Source organism: Triticum urartu, chromosome 4A, assembly GCF_056163025.1.
Source record: "Triticum urartu cultivar PI428250 chromosome 4A, HENAU_Tu73, whole genome shotgun sequence".
Classification (NCBI taxonomy): Eukaryota; Viridiplantae; Streptophyta; class Magnoliopsida; order Poales; family Poaceae; genus Triticum; species Triticum urartu.
In genome coordinates this window covers 76,925,737-76,931,534 of record NC_141876.1, presented here as the reverse complement: position 1 = coordinate 76,931,534, position 5,798 = coordinate 76,925,737, and the positions used below count along the sequence as shown (strand labels likewise).

At 40.0% G+C, this 5,798-nt stretch overlaps 1 long non-coding RNA gene across 1 annotated transcript; it reads left to right on the top strand.

Moving 5' to 3' along the window:
• The first annotated feature begins 4,186 nt into the window (after positions 1-4,186).
• LOC147974867 (uncharacterized) lies at positions 4,187-5,161 on the top strand. The gene is made up of 2 exons (XR_015601998.1): positions 4,187-4,586; positions 4,689-5,161. It is a non-coding gene; the product is annotated as an uncharacterized LOC147974867 (long non-coding RNA).
• The last annotated feature ends 637 nt before the right edge of the window (positions 5,162-5,798 follow it).

The window sequence follows — 5,798 nt, the reverse complement described above, 5'->3', positions numbered from 1 at the left end:
GACACAAGAGACTCTTTGTTATTTGGTTGCAGGGTTGCTTGAGAGAGACCATCCTCATCCTACGCCTCCTACGGATTGATAAAGCTTAGGTCATCCACTTGAGGGAAATTTGCTACTGTCCTACAAACCTCTGCACTTGGAGGCCCAACAACGTCTACAAGAAGAAGGTTGTGTAGTAGACATCAAGCTCTTTTCTGGCGCCGTTGCCGGGGAGGTGAGTGCTTGAAGGTATATCTTTAGATCTTGCAATCGAGTCTTTTAGTTTCTTGTTTATCACTAGTTTAGTTTATAAAGGAAAATTACAAAAAAAATGGAATTAAGTTTGCCTCATATGTTTCATCTTTTAATATCTTTCGTGAGTATGATGGAAAGGAAAATTGTGCCAAAATGTTAGTAGAATAATGCATTAAAATGTTTGGCACTAAATCTTTGAATGATGAGCATGATTGCAATGTTGTTAGTATGAACTCCTTGAATATCCATGGTACTAATGATGACTGCACTAGTTATGATGAAAATGTCTCCTATAAACATGTCAATTTTTGTGGACTACATTGGGTTTGCAAGTACACACCAAATAGGGAAGATAGATATTGCAAGAGGCATAAGCATTTAGAGACTAAATGGTTGCAAGAAAGGCTAGATGCGTGTGCTGAAAATTTAAACTTTCTTAGCCATACTTGTGAACTTTGCAATGAACATGATCATTTCAGTACCCAATGCAAATTGTTTCATGATCGTATCGTGTCCAAAAATTGTGATGACTTGATTTCCCTTGCACATCATAATGAACTTAGTTTGCTCTTGGGTTATGAAGAAATGAAACGTATAACTAAGGATATTCCAAAATTTTCCCTTGATAGAGTTCTTCATTTTGATCTAGAGGAAATTTATATGTATTGCGCGGTGAATTGCATTGAAAATCCTTATATTGCCAACTACATAAAGAAAAGAAAACAAATAGAAGATGAAGAGAATACTAATGAAAGGGAAGAGACTTCCCAATACCCTCCTATTATTTCTTATGATGAATCAGGTAACAAGGAGGAGCTTCCTAGTCAACCAATCTCATTAACAAGGAGCTCCAAAAAGAGGATTGAACCCACACATGATGTGGTGAAGAAGAAGAAGAAAAGAAAAAAGGAAGAGAGGTAAAAAGTTATATCTCCCAAATAATGCTGCTCCTATTACTATCGTGCCTCATGAAAATATAATTGTGGAAGATAATGATACTTCTTATGACCTTGAAAATCTTTTTGGCACTTGCTTGGAACAATATGATAATTGCTATACTATTGGTGCTATGCATACTATTAATTATGAGAGTGATTATGCTTATGATATGAAAAGGCCCAAGGTTGGGTATGCTATGTTTGATGAAGATGATGTTTTTGAGAATATATTTGCTGCAATTAATGTTTGTCCCAAGCTTGGGGATGCTACGTTTAATGAAGATGATATTTTTAGTCTCCCAAGTTTTGATATGCAAATTTATAATGATGATAGCATGCCTCCTACTTATGATGATTATTGTGATGATACTTATGCTATAAAAAGTGATGATTATTTATAAAACTTGTCATGATTATGATTACCCTTTTTCTGAACATTACTCTTTTAATGTGGAAACAATTTATAGTATTCGAGTTTCTTATGATACTTCCACTATTCCGAATGAGAAGAATCTTGCTTATGTGGAGAGTAGTGAATTTTCTATGCTTGTAGATCATGAAAAGAATGCTTTAGATGCTGGTTATATTGTTTAATTCATTCATGATGCTAATGAAAATTATTATGAGGGAGGAATATATGCTTGTAGGAATTGCAATAATATCAAGTTTCCTCTCTATGTGCTTAAAGTTTTAAAGCTATGCTTGTTTTACCTTCCTATGTGAGTTGATTCTTGTTCCCACAAGTTGTTTGCTCACAAAATCCCTATGCATAGGAAGTGTGTTAGAATTAAATGTGCTAGTAATATTCTTCATGATTCTCTCTTTATGTTCCAATTCTTATCTTTTATGTGAGCATCATTGAAATCATCATGCCTAGCTAGGGGCGTCAAACGATAGCGCTTGTTGGGAGGCAACCCAACTTTATTTTTGTTCCTTACTTTTTGCTCCTGTTTAGTAATAAATAATTTATCTAGCCTCTGTTATGATTGAGTTTTTATGTTTTAATTAGTGTTTTTTCCAAGTAGAACCGTTGGGAAGACTTGGGGAAAGTCTTGTTGATCATGCTGTAAAAACAGAAACTTTAGCGCTCACGAGAATTGCTGCCATTTTTTATTGGAGAGTGCTATTTTGTTAATTATTTTTGAAGATGATTAATAGATAAATTCCTCACGTCCAGAAATTTATTTGAGAATTTTATGAGTTCCATAAGTATACGTTTGATCCAGATTACTACAGACCGTTCTCTTTTTGACAGATTCTGTTTTCGATGTGTTGTTTGCTTATTTTGATGAATCTATGAGTAGTATCGAAGGGTATGAACCATAGATAAGTTGGAATAAAGTAGATATTACACCAATATGAATTTAGAATGAGTTCACAACAGTACCTAAGTGGTGATTTATTTTCTTATACTAACGGAGCTTACGAGTTTTCTGTTAAGTTTTGTGTTGTGAAGTTTTCAAATTTTGGGTAAAGATTCGATGGACTATGGAATAAGGAGTGGCAAGAGCCTAAGCTTGGGGATTCCCAAGGCACCCCAAGGTAATATTCAAGGACAACCAAGAGCCTAAGCTTGGGGATGCCCCGGAAGGCATCCCCTCTTTCATCTTCGTTCATCGGTAACTTTACTTGGAGCTATATTTTTATTCGACACATGATATGTGTTTTGCTTGGAGCGTCATTTTATTTTCTTTTGTTTTGCTTGCTGTTTGAATAAAATACCAAGATCTGAAATTCTTAAATGTTAGAGAGTCTTCATATAGTTGCATAATTATTCGACTACTCATTGATCTTCACTTGTATCTCTCGGAGTAGTTTGTTTTTGCTCTAGTGTTTCACTTATAACTTTCTAGAGCATGGTGGTGGTTTTATTTTGAAGAAATTGATGAACTCTCATGCTTCACTTATATTATTTTGAGAGTCCTTTAGAACAGCATGGTAGTTTGCTTTGGTTATGAAACTAGTCCTAATATGATGGGCATCCAAGAGGGATATAATAAAAACTTTCATATAGAGTGCATTGAATACTAAGAGAAGTTTGGTGCTTGATGATTGTTTTGAGATATGGAGGTAATAATATCAAAGTCATGCTAGTTGAGTAGTTGTGATTTTGAGAAATGCTTGTGTTGAAGTTTGCAAGTCCCGTAGCATGCACGTATGGTAAAAGTTGTGTAACAAATTTGAAACATAAGGTGTTATTTGATTGTCTTCTTATGAGTGGCGGTCGGGGACGAGCGATGGTCTTTTCCTACCAATCTATCCCCCTAGGAGCATGCGCGTAGTGCTTGGTTTTTGATGACTTGTAGATTTTTGCAATAAGTATGTGAGTTCTTTATGACTAATGTTGAGTCCATGGATTATACGCACTCTTACCCTTCCATCATTGCTAGCCTCTTCGGTACCGTGCATTGCCCTTTCTCACATTGAGAGTTGGTGCAAACTTCGCCGGTGCATCCAAACCCCGTGATACGATACGCTCTGTCACACATAAACCTCCTTATATCTTCCTTAAAACATCCACCATACCTACCTATTATGGCATTTCCATAGCCATTCCTAGATATATTGCCATGCAACTTTCCATTGTTCCGTTTATTATGACACGCTCCATCATTGTCATATTGCTTTGCATGATCATGTAGTTGACATTGTATTTGTGGCAAAGCCACCGTTCATAATTCTTTCATACATGTCACTCATGAGTCATTGCACATCCCGGTACACCGCCGGAGGCATTCATATAGAGTCATACTTTGTTCTAGTATCGAGTTGTAATCTTTGAGTTGTAAATAAATAGAAGTGTGATGATCATCATTAATAGAGCATTGTCCCTAAAAAGGAAAAAGGCCAAAAAAAGAAAGGCAAAAAAGAAAAAAAGAAAGGCCAAATAAAAAAGGGATAATTGATTTTATACCCTTAGTTGGGTCACACTCGACAGGTTTACCCCTAGTTTCCGAAAACCCTCGGTTTTGCCCAAGCCCGTTTGCCCCTCTTATGGTTTTGCCCTTCCATCACGTTTCCATCCAGTTAGTGCCGTTCGACCGTCTGTTGACCCTCTATGGACTTTTCGTTGGACTTATTTGCCCCTCCTTCTTCACTCTCTAGTGAGACACTGCCAAGTGGGACCCATCAGTCCAAAAACCATCAAAGGTTCATTTTTATTTCTATCCTATCGGTCAAACCCTAGTATCAGATCCCCTTCACCCCCTCTCTCTCTCAAATCCTGCCGGCGGTGGAGATCCCGTCGATGGCTAGCGGGGGAGGCCAACGGCGGTCCCGTCAGTGGTGGAGCCATCGATCCCAAGCGCCCGTAGGAGGAGAACCACCCTGATCTTCCTCGTCTCCACGCCCGAGATCCACCTCGTCTCGGCCCTGATCTACCTTGTCTCCGCCCCCGATCCATCGAGGCCGAGCGTGAGTGCTGCCCTGCCCATGCTCCTTCCTATCCTCCTTCCCTCTCCCTTTCTCTCTCGATTCACTCTGTCTCTCACCTTGCTCTTTTCTCTTCCTCAACAGTAGCAGGGAGCAGCACCAAAGCCACCATGGCCGCCGCCCATGGAAGTCCGCCTCTGGATCCGTTTGCCGCCGACGTCCGTGTGGACCCTCGTCCATGCCAACATGGGCCAGCCAACACCGATGCCCCCCGTTAGCCCAGATCCAAAGCGCCTCGTTGACCCTCCCCCGGGCCTCCTTCCATGCTGCAGCGGCGGCGGCCAAGCGTCCGTCATGGGGACGCACGGGCGAGGAGGATCTGGTGAGCTCCGGCGCCGATTCCGGGTGCTCCGGCGAGCTCCCACGCTGATTCCGTTGGCTTCGGCGAGCTCCAGCGCCGATTCCTTGGGCTCCGGCGAGCTCATCCTCGTCCTACAGACGGCGTGTTTTCAATCGTTGACCCAGCATTCTTTAACACTTGACGCAAATTAGCTAGTAGTATAGCTGGCAACTATGGATTGAGGATTAATTATATTTGAGATGAGACTGACCTTACATATTGATTTGTGTTAATTACGGGTGTTTTTTAATTAGTTTATGTGGTGTTAATTATTGCATAAAAAAGTAATGCAAAATTGATATTATGTTTACAACATGGCAGTGTCCGTTAAGAGATATTTGGTCCATTGTGGGTCCCACATGTTAGTGAGAAGAGATAGGGATGTTTTCTGAGTGATAGGTCCCACTTGGAAGTGTCTAGTGACAGAGTGAGGAAGCAGGGGCAAATAAGTCCAACGAAAAATCCATACATGGTCAACAGACGGTCAAACGACACTAACTGGATGGAAACGTGACGGAAGGGCAAAACCATAAGCGGAGCAAACGGGCTTGGGCAAAACCGAGGGTTTTCGGAAACTAGGGATAAACCTGTCGAGTGTGACCCAACTAAGGGTATAAAATCAATTATCCCAATAAAAAAAGAAAGGCCAAATAAAAAATAAAATGAAAGGGACAATGCTACTATCCTTTTTCCCACACTTGTGCTTCAAAGTAGCACCATGATCTTCATGATAGAGAGTCTCTTGTTTTGTCACTTTCATATACTAGTGGGATTTTTTCATTATAGAACTTGGCTTGTATATTCCAACAATGGGCCTCCTCAAGTGCCCTAGGTCTTCGTGAGCAAGCAAGTTG